This window comes from Lissotriton vulgaris, chromosome 12 (assembly GCF_964263255.1).
Source record: "Lissotriton vulgaris chromosome 12, aLisVul1.2, whole genome shotgun sequence".
Taxonomy (NCBI): domain Eukaryota; kingdom Metazoa; phylum Chordata; class Amphibia; order Caudata; family Salamandridae; genus Lissotriton; species Lissotriton vulgaris.
The window spans coordinates 143154518-143169865 of NC_141700.1; the positions used below are offsets into that span (position 1 = coordinate 143154518).

Here is a 15348-nt window from a genome sequence, read left to right on the forward strand (position 1 = left end):
CAACATTCTGGTGGTGTTGAAGAAAGAGGGCATCCTTTTCGAGGCCTTGTTTATTATTAATTAGAGAGGCTATATCTGACAGTTCCATTTCAACTCTACCAATAAGACTACGGGGCATATTATCAAGGGCAGCGATAATTCTATCGCTCTATTAGCAAGCTGTCGCTAACAGCAGTTAGCAACAGCTTTTAGATGATAGCGAGCGGTTTGGGTGCCCGCTTTGCATGTCAGCGATATTTATCGCTAATGACATGCAAAGTGGGCATACCCCACCTGTTAGCGACTGGAAGCAGTCGCTAACATCGCTATCGCCTATTAGCAAGGCAGGCGTAGCGATTGAAATATTCGCGCTAAGCACGAATATCTCTATAAACTAACGCCTGCCCAGACCAGTTCTTAGCCATGTTATCCAATGGGAGGTGGATAACATGGCTAAGAGCATTTCATCGCTAATGCATGAATATCGCTGTATTCTCAGCGATATTCATGCTATCGCTGGAAAATTTATCACTTTGGAGATAAACGTTGCTAATAGCACGTTATCTCAGCGATAATTTCCGGTGATGCTTAGCGATAAAAAAATCGTTGTAAGCCTAGTTAGCGATAAATATCGCTACTCGTTGGTAATATGCCCCTACGTTTTTAAGGTTTGGTGAAGCCACATTGTTGTGTTCTATATAATCTATTAATTCTATTAATTTGCTCTGAATCTACACACTTTTGATCACACTCAGTTCTTCATCCCAAACATGCATTTTATGCAGAAAAGCCAGTCTTTTTTGTTATTTTTCTTTCTCTACAAGACACAGGTTAACTTTACGGCCAGTTTATTTTCTTGAGATGTCGTGGGTTGTTCATCTAGTCATTTCTATAGGAGGAACACTCAATTTGCGTCCCTGGCAGCCACATCAAACTGCTGGGCTACTAATAACATTTAATGCACCCAATAGAACCACTATTCCAGTCCTCTGCCACTATATGAATCTGGCATGTCCGACCATGGCCAGTCAAATCTATTTCCTTTCCTAGTGCTTGTTTTTGCAGTCATTCTGATTTCATAAAATTGTGCCCTGCTGTCTCTTCTTGTCACAGTGACGAAATAGCCCTCCATGTATTTTTGATTCAGCCGGATGGTAAACATACCTTACATTTCCTCTGTTCGAGAGGCCTGTTTAGGATAAAACTGCTGGGTTCACAAGGTGGGTGGTGAAAAAGAGCAGGGGCCAGTGCTTAATTTGAGCCAGTGGTTCTGCAATTCCCAAGTACTAATCCCGCCCCCCTAACCCCCACCCGCCGGCACTCTTCTCTTGTTGAAACCAGTACTTCATTTTCCTCAACAGACATTGACAGAGAGGGACCAAAACCCAAAGGGGAAAGGAAGAGGAATAGAAAGGCTGAAAAACCACCACAGAGGGAGAAAGCAGGAACCTGCAAGAGTAAGATAAAGAGGCAGGGAGTGTCTGGCGGTGAGTTAAAGAGGCATGAGGTGGATTCAAGGCTATACATGGCGCCGCTAGCATTTAGCATCATTGGCTGTGTGATTCCGAGCAAAGCACCTGGGACCGGCCTTCATTCTCTCACAAACTAAGCACTGGAAAAGCCTGGTTCTCAGAAAGAAGGGACCTATATGTTTTTATTGTTGTTGTAACCTTAAGTGGAAAAACAGCAATAAAGAAGAAGGGTGTGATATAGAGGGTACTGTTTTAATAATCTATGGTTATAAATATTGATCAAGAAAAACTTTCCTGAAGTCAAGGGACTTGTGCATGAGTGGCCTTGTAGAACCCTTTCCTAGTTGGTCCCTTTAAGTTTATTGTCTATTGTCTATTTCTCAGTGATATAAATGCAATTCCGTAGAAATAATGAAAGAATAACACATGCGTAATGTTTGCACATCATTAACAGCTTTTTCACAATTATTATGAATAGTATGATGTCTATTGTTTTGATATATACAGTTCTTAGGTCATTTTTGACCTGCAAGACCAGCTATTACTTATTCTTTAAAATAGGCCTAAAGTGGGCTTTTGCTCTGACAAGAGTAATTGTCACTCACCCTCACCTACTGTCAGGTTGATGCATCATTCTGCCTCCTATCGAATGCTTGCATTTCAACCCACGGCGACCTATTTTAGATTAAACTCTGTATCTCATAGGTGCTTCACATAAAGAGAGCAACTAGTTTTTGTTTAGTATTCTTCATTGCAGCTGGCTTTTCTTTCACTGTTTAACCATGACTCCAAATGAAAGCCAGATCAATTGATTTTGCCAGTGCATGTGTTGCTAATGTCAGCACAGGAGACTACAAATCTTAAATGTTACTGTGCTAGGCAGTGCTTATGCCTATCACACCATGCTGGAAAACAACACATTGGCAAAGCTAATAGGTCTCACCTTTGTTTTTTAGGACTGTTTTTTAGGATGCCTAAAGAAGTTAAAAAAAAGCTTTTATGTCGCTGACCGCAACATTTTGTAGGATGTAGCTGTTATTTTTTCTTTTTTTAATCTGATGCCAGTTGTATATTTAACTAAAAAGCTGGCGGAGGAATGGAAGCAATGGAGGAAGCAAGGTGAGGGAAAGCAACATAGGGTTGGGTGACAAAATCAAATTGGGGGTGGAGCGTGGCCGAAGTATATAGGAGCAAACTTTAAAGTTAAAGTAACAGAGCTCCAGTGGATCATAACTGTAAACTTGGAGCAATGCTGCAACAGGTGATGATTGGCAAGGGACAAGAAAGAAACACAGTAAAATGGACCACTGAAGAAAGAGAGAGCCAGAGAAACACATGCACTCTGGTAGAGTGCTTGACTAAAAAGAAAAAAAAAAGTGCTTACAAAATCTTCAGTGGAAAGACACAAGTAGTAATGTGCCCATTCTCTAGAGGATGGACAAACTCATGAAGAGGAAGTAAAGCCCACACAAGGTATTGAATAAGAAGCAAGCAAATTAGAGTGACAATGAAGCCAACCAATCGCAAGCAATGGGTGGGCTCTGAGCCCATTGTAAGATAACAATATGTCTTGCAACAGACAGCACATGAACAGTTTTTGGCAAGACCTAAAAAGTCACAGGAACCATCCAAACATTAAACTAAGATTCAGCGTGAGTAAATTCAGCAGATTGCACATTCTACATCAAGGCCTGCATATGAGTTAAGCTAAGAAAAACGTATGACACTTTTCAGGAATTAAAATATTCTTTTGACAGCTGGTGTGTGGGCATGCCCCACATCCTGTGTTGTTTTTGGTTACAGAACAAAGGCAGACTGGGTAAATAAGGCCCAGGAGGGGGCAGACAACAAGGGTCCTTGTGTAATGTACTTGTGTTATTTCAACATCTAGTGATCTATGCAGGGGGCAAATAAACATTTTGTCCTCCGAGCTCTTTGGAACTTTTCTCTGCCTTCAGTTTTCCCCTCTGTCAGGCATTTGCAAAATGTGCAAACTGTGGGATTCACGTTTCCCTGGCAGCCTTCAGCAGCTAAATGGATATCCAAAGACAAAAAGTACCACAGAACCAAAATGAGGCACAGGGCCATGTTTGCTGTGCTCTGCTGAAAATCAGAGGTCAAATTCATTTGCACTATTTATGCTAATTGTGTAGTAGTGAATGGAACAAACGTCATTTGGTGTCAACTTTAGTTTTGCACCTTAGCAAAAAATCAAGCAAACTAATTTCACCCTATTTTTGCTGGTTTTTAAAAAAAAAAAAAATAGTGAAAATGCAAACACATATCGTAGTAAAATCATTGCTTCCATTTATAATTTTTGAAAAACAAAGTGCAAAATTAGTTTTCTTTATGTTTAAAACAATTATGTTTACAGATTCGTCTTTGTTGGCATCTGAATTGCACATTTAAAATGATTCATATGCAGCAAACGTTATATACTTTAAACAATGGTTACCAATTCATTTTCTTCACTTTTACCCTGATACAAAATCATTTAATAATATGGACTGGAGAAAATAAAAGGTTTTTGCTCCATTTTGTATAACACAAACAGCAAGTTAGCTATGAATGACCTATTCCATCTTCTGTCATCAGTACAAGCCCTGAAACCATGCCAACCTGAGAACATATTGGAAGACTTTCTACAAGAGTGTTGCTGTAAAAGTAGGTTTGTGACTTACAAGAAACTAGGATTTTGACGAATTTCTACCCAATCGGCTAAAGAAACAAAAAGCTTTGCTTTCTTTACCTCTAGGAGCACAAATGCTGCTGTCTTCTCCAAGAAGAAGTAAATAAAATAATATATTTCAGTCTTCTAAACACTCGAGCAGACCACATAAGACCAACATCACCTGATCCTAGACCTAATAATTTGTTCCTCTAAGTGGGTATTACCAGCAATGATAAAGTGCATTTGCCTCTGCAGATACACTTTACTGGACATTCAGCCAGCTTTACCAGGGTTCACTGGGCCCAACCATGGGGGATGCAACTTTTTACTCCTGATGTCGCGGACCTGGACTAATATGGGTCCTGGGTAACTGTGCCAAGTACAACCCCTTTCAGCACTGAACTCTCAGTGGTAGCGTGAGTTGAGCAGATGTCAGGCATACACAGGCGCAAGTCTCAAGGCACAAACAGTAACCACAATGAAGTGATGGTTTAGTCAGCTACATGTACTGTTTTAATATAAGCGTACAAATCATAGCAGAATCACACTAAATAATTAACAGAGGACCCGATTCACAAAGGTAAACTGAGACGAAAGTCTAACTTTAAGACTTTTGATATTCACAAAGGGCATTTACGAGTACTAAAGTTTGACTTTTGTCTCAGTTTAATGTAAGTTTTGGTCTGAAACCAAAACGGACGTTAAACTTAGACAAAAGTCTAACTTTACTACTCGTAAATGCCCTTTGTGAATACCGAAAGTCGTAAAGTTAGACTTTTGTCTCAGTTTAACTTTAGGTTGGGTCTTAAGTCTAACTGAGACCAAAATTTAGGTTAAACTGAGACAAAAGTTTAACTTTACTACTCGTAAATGCCCTTTGTGAATACCGAAAGCGTAAAGTTTGACTTTCATCTCAGTCTACCTTTGTGAATCGGGCCCACAGTCTCCTATGGTTGGTGCACTAGTGTCATCCTGGAAGGTATTTCTGAGTCCCTTCATTACTTTCTGAGAAGGGTGGTTATTTCCCATTCAATACTGGCAGTGACTTCAAGATGTATCCAATGCTAGTCCCCACTCGACAAAGTCTAAGTCAACTTCAACACATCTAACCATTACGTTCGTATAAATCCCTACAGCATGCTGTCCTCGAACAGTCTAACCCGACCCAGTGGCAGCTGGCAAGTGTGGGACGACTTGAGCACATCTCTGCATGCTCTGGTCTCCCGATACTGAGGGTTCGCGACCTCTGATGGCCTTTAATCGATGATGCATCAGGCCTCTTTTAGTCTCCAGAAGGACTATGATGGTGTTGAACATCCACCTCTACATCTCCTCACCATGAGTAAGTGTTGATAACAGCAGCCAGGGTGTGATGATCCAGGGCAATGGCCCAGCTCTCACAGTGGTTCACTCCTGGTGCACGGAGGTCACAAACTGGCTCTGCACAAGGGTGACGCCTGTTACTTCATGGTGGACAAACCTGCCATTAGGAGGTCACAGACTAGTTGTGCACAATGGTGATGGCAGAGTTAGTTGACTGGTTCTGCACAAAGATTTCATGGTGGTCCCCATCTGGCATACAGGGGTGGCTGACTTCGTCTGTAGCAGTGGTCCCAACTTGACCAGTCATGTCACACCTCACTCACAAGGATCAACTCTCCAAGAGCCCCACTAGACCTTGCTCCCTCCAGGTACTCTCCTACTCCTATACACACAAAAGAGAGGTAGTAATATTAAATATCACACTTATTAAGTTTAAGTGGCATGTGCTAGATGTGAAAAAACTGCCCTCACCCACATGTTGTGGCATGCTTCAACATAGGGCTTGCTAACTGACACCCCTGCACAGACCAACTCCTGGGGAAGGGGAAGACTATACAAACATAAAATTAAAGGGAACAAAAAATTCAATGTGTAGGATGTGATACCTAAAATTTGCTCGGGTATATCCGCTACTATGCCTTATTCATGGATTAACCGGCCAGGATTAAAAGGAAGAATAGGATGGTGGTGACAAGGATTATTAGTTGTGGTGACAGGGATTATTAGTAGTCCCACACACCTCTGCATACTCGTCGACATGTTTCAGCCGGTTTAAGCAGCTCTAGTGGCCTTCCAGCAGGACTGGCCTGCAAGTTAAATTAAATGGTGTAGGTAGCCTAGTCCCTCTCTGGGCCTGAAGAGAGCCATGCACAGTGTGTATCATCATAGAATCTGATCTACCAGTTCATATTGTCAATTAGTAACTAGGATTTAGTGACAGGTTACCCTCTTGTCGTTAAACAAAAATACCTTGGAACTGTGAGGTCTGCGTAGATGGTACTAGAATTCCAGTACCAAGGTGTCAAGCTTTAGCCAACCAAACAGTAATACTAATTATCAAACTGAGAAACTCCTGTGGAGGAAATTGCTTGATACAAACTCTCACAATAACAGTGAATAATGCAAAGATGCCATCGAAACTCAAAGGGTTCCTAAAATGGATCTTCAGGCAGGCTTCAGTCTGCTGGAGCTTGGTCATTGACCTCCGGTTGAGGTCAGCTCTTCTTTGCGCGCTAGCTGTACAGCCTTTCCTTCTTCCTGGTAAGATTACAGCAGCAAATCCTCCTCCAGATTACTCTGACTGTCCCCATCCTAGTGCTTAACAGCAACTTTCACCCTCCAGTTGCTGGTCAGTCATCACACTGTGCTGGAAGCAGAGATTTTCACAACGCACTAATGAATGTGGCCCAGTGGCTCAAAGAGAATTTAACTAGATGTGGAGGCAAAGTTGGTAACGTTTCTTGTCTCAGACCTTCCCCCTGGCATTTCACAAAAGACAGGCACAAACTGGTCAAGAGTCCTAGGGTCTCTAGACAGCTGTTAGAACACCGCAAAAGACATAGCTCATGGATGACCACAGGACGTGTATTGATCCACACTCAATCGAGATGCCCTGCTTGGTTTCAGCTCATTTGTGGCAGATATTCAAGCTGAGCTTCAGAGTTGTAAGACTTATTTTGGTCAGTCTTTTAGGACCAGGAAGGGATCTGGCTGGAATGGCTAATGCAGGCATAGCTGAAACTGCCTGTGAGGTCTTATCTGTACAGCACCCTGGCTACTTCAGGGAGGAATGTTAAAATGGTCTTGGTTTGTCAAGGAGGAGATCACAATTTGTGATGCATGGTAGAAGAACTAAATATGGACTAGCACGTGGTCCTAATCTAAACCAATTTTTTTGATTTGGTGGTAATCTGTCCAGTAGTTTTTTAATATTCCCCCAAAAAAGGGTAACAGGGTAAAAAATGTATAGATGTCTTAGTTTCATGTGCAACATCTAAACTAAATCTGAGAAGGTAATCTTGAGCAAAGGGGTAAGAGCACAACTTGTAAACACTGAAAGTAACTTCGATTTGTTGATTGATTGCAGTTCACAAGTTGGATCATGTTTCACTCAGTAGAAAAAAAAATCTGCGTCCCTTTGCGAGGATGAACACACCCTGCCACAGGGAAGAACAGTGCACAATTCAGAAGGATACAAAATGTCCCAATACATAAAAGTCTAGGAAGTGCCAGCATATGCCACAGTGTTCCCCCTTCCATTCAACTCCCCTTCCTGCTGACCTCCCTTCCCACTCTTTCCCTTAATGTATTCTTTTGTTGCTGTTTCAAGTAATAAAACACTTTCTCCCTGCTTGCTCTTGTTCACTGCAGAGCACTCTCATGCCCTTGAGGCAGTGAGGCCCACAGTTGCATGTCTTGGTGTGCTGTGGGAACCATTCTGTGTCACTGTCTTCAGGAAAACCACCCAACATTTAGAAAGTACAAGATACCTGATATTCTTACAAAAGTATAATCAAACCTTACACCAAGCGTTGCGTCAAGATGCCCTGGGGCAATATACGTGATCGGCAAGTAGACCTACTACATGTCAATCAGCATTTAATCTGGAGTTTTACATACAACAGTTTGATTAAGAAGACCAATTGGTTCACATCTCATGGCAAATGTACCCATTGAGGCATCAATCCATACGCTGTTTGTTGTGTCGGGCAGTAATAGAAATCCTTCAATGGCAAAGACGCTGAGGGCTCGATTCACAATGAGCTCTCCGCAATGAGAAACTGCAGTGCGGACGTTTCGCCACAAGGACTGAGACTCCTTCATGGCTGCCCAGGCTTCGCCAGGACTGCGGAGGTTGTTTGTGAATCAGGCCTGTAGCAAAGTATGGATCCGTTGTGTAAAGCTGGCAGCCGTGCTGCCGTAGCATCAAACTCCAACTGTTGGTATGTCGGCGGAAGAAGCAAGAGTCCTTTAGAGATGCTGATCTGAAGCCAGTTTAGAAATCCCCAGCTCAAGCATCATTTTGGAAGGAGACATAAGGATTTTCCTAAAGTTACTTCAGGGCCCATCTATGCACAATTTCATGTCTTCAGTTTTATTCTACATTGTGCTCCAATCGGCATCTGCACCCAAGACTCCACTGAAGGTCCCAGAAAGAGACACCGCATCCTCTTCAACATTTGTCAAAACATCTCGGTAGTCCCTACACCATGCAAAGGCAGTGGAAAAGGCAACAGACAGATTTAACTAACACAATAATAACTATCAAAACATATGATTGCTACAAGTTTAGACATTCTGGTATAAGGTAAAATGTACTCTGGCAAAGAAAAAGCATGAAATGGGATGAAATGTGTTTGCCAATTTAGGGTCCACTGGATAAGACTTTTGTGGTCAGGCTCTTTCCCAGCCCGCAGGCAGCCATGGCGGACCTAAAGGTTCTAACCATTGATGGCCGAGGGCATCTCCTTGTACGACTTTTAGCCATAGTAGCTAAGCAGGCGTTGCTTGGTCGTAAAGTGGTTGTTGTAAGATGCAAGGGCATCAACATCTCTGGCAACTTCTACCGAAAGAAACTGAAGTACCTTGGTTTCTTACGAAAGAGAATGAAAACCAACCCATCTCGTGGCCCATACCACTTCAGAGCCCCTGGTTGCATCTTCTGGAGGACATTCCGAGGTATACGGCCTCACAAGACAAAGCATGGCCAGGCTGCCTTGGAAAGGCTGAAGGTCTTTGATGGCATCCCTCCTCCATACGATAAGCAAAAGCGTATGGTGGTCCCAGCAGCCCTGAAGATTGTCCGTTTGAAACCAACACGCAAGTATGCAACCCTGGGCCGCCTTGCTCACGAGGTCGGCTGGAAGTACCAAGCAATCACCGCTACTTTGGAAGAGAAGCGTAAAGAAAAAGCCAAAAGGCATTACGAGAAAAAGAAGACTATGATGAAACTGAAGAAACACGCGGAGAAGAACGTCGAAAGCAAGATCCCAAAGTACACAGATGTTTTGAAGCACTATGGAATCCTTGTGTAGGAGCCTCGCTTTCAGACTGCAAAAATAAATATTTAAAAAATGGAAAAAAAATAAAAAAGACTTTTGTGGTCAGATGGCGGTGTTATGCACAATGGGGCTCATCCATAAATCTTTTTTTCCTTTTTACAATGGACTTAAACCTATTAAATTTGCACATGCGTCGCAAAAATGTCTCAATTGCGAGTGTCATTTTTTCCCGCCACTGAAAACAATTTACTAATATGACAGACAAGGCTTCTTGAACAGTTGATAGCTATTGGGTACAAAGGTGCGGTTGGTGTATAGCTACATTCAGGAAAGTATTTGGTTAACATCTGTAAGAGAGTACACTGGAAAAAACTCCAGCAGCCCAGCACGCAGACTACATTTAGTAAAGTATTTGGTGGACATATTTAAGAGAGTCCACTGGACAAAACTCCAGCAGCAGCCCAGCAGCCAGGACTCCATTTAGTTAAGTATTTGGGGGACATCTGTAAGAGACTACATTTAGTAAACTATTTTGTGGACATCTGTAAGAGAGTCCGCTGGACAAAACTCCAGCAGCAGTCCAGCACGCAGACTACACTTAGTAAAATATTTTGTGGACATCTGTAAGAGAGTCTGCTGGACACATCTCCAGCAGCAGTCCAGCACGCAGACTACATTTAGTAAAGTATTTTGTGAACATCGTCCGCTGAACAAAACTCCAGCAGCAGCCAGCACGCAGACTACATTTAGTAAAATATTTTGGGGACATCTGTAAGAGAGTCTGCTGGACACATCTCCAGCAGCAGTCCAGCACGCAGACTACATTTAGTAAAGTATTTTGCTGACATTGTCTGCTGGATAAAACTCCAGCAGCAGTCCAGCAGGCAGGACTACATTTAGTAAAGTATTTGGGGGACATCTGTAAGAGACTACATTTAGTAAAATATTTTGTGGACATCTGTAAGAGAGTCCGCTTGACAAAACTCCAGCAGCAGTACAGCACGCAGACTACACTTAGTAAAATATTTTGTGGACATCTGTAAGAGAGTCTGCTGGACACATCTCCAGCAGCAGTCCAGCACGCAGACTACATTTAGTAAAGTATTTTGCGGACATTGTCTGCTGGATAAAACTCCAGCAGCAGTCCAGCAGGCAGGACTACATTTAGTAAAGTACTTTATGGACATCTGTAAAAGAGTCTGCTGGACAAAACTCCACCAGCACGCAGACATTTCGTAAAATACTTTATGGACATCTGTAAAAGAGACCACTGGACAAAACTCCACCAGCAGTCCAGCACGCAGACTGCATTTAATAAAGTATTTTATGGACATCTGTAAGAGAGTCTGCAGGACAAAACTCCGCCAGCAGCCCAGCACGCAGACTGCATTTAGTAAAGTATTTTATGGACATCTGTAAGAGAGTCCGCTGGACAAAACTCCACCAGCAGCACAGCACGCAGACTGCATTTCGTAAGTATTTTATGGACATCTGTAAGAGAGTCTGCAGGACAAAACTCCACCAGCAGCCCAGTACGCAGACTACATTTAGTAAAGTATTTTATGGACATCTGTAAGAGAGTCCGCTGGACAAAACTCCACCAGCAGCCCAGCACGCAGACTTCATTTCGTGAAGTATTTTATGGACATCTGTAAGAGAGTCTGCAGGACAAAACTCCACCAGCAGCCCAGCACGCAGACTGCATTTCGTAAAGTATTTTATGGACATCTGTAAGAGAGTCTGCAGGACAAAACTCCACCAGCAGCCCAGCACGCAGACTGCATTTCGTAAAGTATTTTATGGACATCTGTAAGAGAGTCTGCAGGACAAAACTCCACCAGCAGCCCGGCACGCAGACTGCATTTCGTAAAGTATTTTATGGACATCTGTAAGAGAGTCTGCAGGACAAAACTCCACCAGCAGCCCAGCACGCAGACTGCATTTCGTAAAGTATTTTATGGACATCTGTAAGAGAGTCTGCAGGACAAAACTCCACCAGCAGCCCAGCACGCAGACTACATTTAGTAAAGTACTTTATGGACATCTGTAAGAGAGTCCGCTGGACAAAACTCCACCAGCAGCCCGGCACCCAGACTGCATTTCGTAAGTATTTTATGGACATCTGTAAGAGAGTCTGCTGGACAAAACTTCACCAGCAGCCCGGCACGCAGACTGCATTTCGTAAGTATTTTATGGACATCTGTAAGAGAGTCCGCTGGACAAAACTCCACCAGCAGCCCAGCACGCAGACTGCATTTAGTAAAGTATCTTATGGACATCTGTAAGAGAGTCCGCTGGACAAAACTCCACCAGCAGCCCTCATTAACTAAGATTTAAAAAATCTAAAAGTAAAAATATATTTTGTTCTCAAATAGCACACACTGCCATTGTAGTCCTTGACACTTAAGGGACTACTTTCTGTGTGCATGTACTTTGTGTGAGAGAGCAGAATGCTTTCACTCATAGTGAAAATAGCGTTTGTTGAAGTGGGCTAACTCATTTCCCCATGATGGGCTCCAGTTGATTGAAGAAAAATGTGCCTGGCACAATAGCTGACAAATGGATGTAGCTGGCTGGCTGAAATCCTCTGTATATCATACATATATCTTTATCCTGGCTAACACCAACCTACAGATCTTAAACAGCCTGTGGCAATCACACCAATTTGAATTACATTTTTACTGCAACATCTGTGCTACAGATTTGCACAGAACATATTTAAATCACAATGTGGAAAACTGGCATCACATAATAAAATCACTACACGTGCAAATGTGTTTCCTACAAGTAGTAGCAAACAGTGGAAAAGAAGCGAGGGTTTAGCAAACTGACTGCTTTTTGTAGCAAAATCAAGGGGGCAGTGGGCCTCGCGAAAGCTGTAGTTTTGGATTAATAGTTCTATTCTCAGATTAAGGTGCTTGGGGTTTTGATAATGTGCTTGACATAGTGCTTGTTGTAGAAGTGCCCATGAAGTGCTGTAAAATGAGGCATCGGCAGCAACAGAGCTTCAAGGATTTTTTTATGCAAAATATGCCTCAACCAATGGCCCCGAAAGGTAAGTAGAAGTAAACGCAGACTCTTCTTCAGTAATCGATACTCAGTAACATGGTTTAGTTCTTTACAATTTGTACTGGCTCCAGAGTGCACCCTGGTCAACACAGTTTGATTGTTTCTTGTATTGATGAGTTGATTGTGAGTTTGTCTTCTATATGGTTCTGACGCACCAAAGCACTTATTGCTGTCTGGCACCAACCCTCTGTATAGTAATCGTACATACGTAAGGTGGTTATACTTCTCTGGCAATGCACACCTGGTTCTTCTTAGAAGGGCTTGAAATGTAGAGTCTATAGAGTGCTTTTCCAGCATACCACTGATTAGCATCTTTTTCCTATCTTAGGAACATTACTGTAAATGATTTGTCTTACTTTAGACTAAAGTCCTGATCTAGAGTTTGGCAGATGGCTTCATCTGTCACAAACGTGCCAGTTATTGGTCCCCCTTATTATACGTACAGCAGGATATGCAGCCCTAGTAAAAGCCAGAACATCCGTCATGTTTGTGATGGAGTAACCCTTCTGCCAACCTTTTACTCAGGGCCTAAATTTAATAGGAAAGGCAACACTGCTATTACCAGTGCGCAGTGCCAGCGTACACAGTGTCCAGATTTAGCTTGGGAACACTGCGGGCTGGATCCATTCCAGTGTGATTGGGTACATTGGGCAAGGTGCCAATTCAAAAAGGATTAGTGCCCGCCCATTTGCGTCGACTGTCTCCTTCCTGCTCGCTTGAACATTACTTCCGCATTGTCTTTGTCATTAGACATTTATCATTCCTATGGCAATTTGCCTCATTATCCTGCCCTGTCACCGCTTCTTTATCTGTCGACTTCTTATTAATTTGCCCCATCCAGAGAACAACAGCTGCTCATGGCTCATCAAACAATTTTCCATGATAGTCACGAAAACTAATCCCCATTGTTTTCATTTCATTCCAGAAATACAAGAGGGATTTCAATTTCCATCATCCCCGCAGACCATCCCCACCATCCTTTCGGGCAGCTCATAGAGCCATCCTCTTTAGAACAGATGGCACGTTCTCTATGTAGTGATGAAGTCATGTCCCGGTGATGTGGGACCGAATGCTGAAAATCTGAACTTCCATCTCCCTGTCTCTCTCCGGTCATCCAAAGGAGATGTTGCTCACATTCTATGTGCCTAGTGGATGGAAAAAACCAAGAATAAACACTAAGGGGCCCATTCGCATCTCGGGCGGATTGCCACCGCCTGCATGGCGGGGGGGAACCACGGCGGACGGAAACACCATCCGCCGATTTTCCTCCAAGTCGACCGGGCGGGAAAGAGTTTAATATGGTGGCGGTATCTGTTAGGCACTGCCAGTCGTATTAGGATGGGGCGGAAACATGCCTTTGCATGGCGGCATTGCCAGTGCCTGCCATGTTGTGCATGGAAGTGCATGACATGCCTTCCTGGCATTGTGGCGGGCGGTGCTGAGTGCACCCCCCCACAATGACAGGAATGCAGGATGCGCCCGCCACGGTGGCAGGCGCATCCTAATAGCCCCCACGGGGCCTTATGGCGGGCGGTCCCATTTCACAATAGGATGGCAGGCGGTCGAAGTACACCCGCCATCCTAATGACCCCCTAAGTAACAAGAAGGTTTACAGCTTTTAGGAATGTCTACCTTATGAGCTTGCCAGACTTTGGAGTCGAAATCATTTTTTTCCCTGTTTTCAGCGACTAAGCCACTGACATTTTCTGCTTGCCCTTACCTAGGATGACAAATATATACAAGAGTTACTCCCTATAGATACCTAATAGGTCCAGGAGCCAGGGGGATAAGGAACAACACACTAGAAAATTCTCCCACCAGACCTATGTTAGTGCTTTTTCAAAGCCCAATAGTTGTTCTGTTGTCTGCCCAGAAGTGTTTTGATCCTCCTCTTATTGCATGTCCCCTGAGCCACCCCAAAAATACTGCTTAACCTGATCAGCAATATGTGGTCCAATCGAACCGACATGGACCCAGAATATTCAGATCACAGTCCGACTGGACCACAAATGACTAAACTCTGACCCAGCCTCGCACGCATCTCACCAGCAGATTCTGAGAAGTTACAGGCATCCGCCTAGAGGTCAACGAAAAATTGTAATGGGTGCTTTTCTGTCTTTGCTAAGATAGGTGTCTCTCACTCTATCTGATCATGAATGAGAACGACTCCAGGTTTTGGGGTGGTAACACATTCGCAAAAGTGAAAGGTCCCTCCATCCAATTTGTGAATTTAAAAAAAGTTTATTAGCAAGTAGGTGGACTACTGCCGACGTTCAAACAAACTTAAAAAAAAATATTAACGTTTCTTTTTAATGCAGCACTGGTCCATTTAAGGAAAACAGGCAGGATTTAAAAAAACATTTCTTTATTAAAATTTGATCACAGGCATGGTGGTCTTAAAACAGACACCATTAACATTCAAATAACATGACCAATTTATTGTTCATTTCAAATTTACATTAATTGAAATTTCCCCATCAAAGAAAGATGTTTAGAGTCATTCTAATCAGCAAGTATTTGATCCTAACTATAAATAGTGCATTCCAGTAAACAACAGAAAGAAAAAACTTGCAGACATCAATGATGGGATTAAAAAAGCCTTCTCTTTAACACATTTCACAGATAATATTTTATTGATTGACCCATCTGGTGATTTCTTTAATTGAGTTGAAAACATGTATTCTTCACTATTTATTTCATTATTATTTTTTACTTAGTGCAAACCTATCCTCAAGGAGCAGTGTAGCAGTGTAGAGCTTTACAGAGAACATGTAATTGCTGCAGAGCATCTCAAACATGATGTACTTTACATAGATTTGAATAAGGTATACAA

General features: G+C 42.7%; 1 protein-coding gene and 1 pseudogene across 2 annotated transcripts in view; both read left to right on the forward strand.

Annotated features, from left to right (window-relative positions):
- LOC147673695 (sodium/potassium-transporting ATPase subunit alpha-2) overlaps positions 1-15348 on the forward strand; it is a 393987-nt gene that overhangs the window by 140863 nt on the left and 237776 nt on the right. The window lies entirely within an intron of this gene.
- Positions 8850-9537, forward strand: LOC147673696 (large ribosomal subunit protein uL13 pseudogene; annotated as a pseudogene).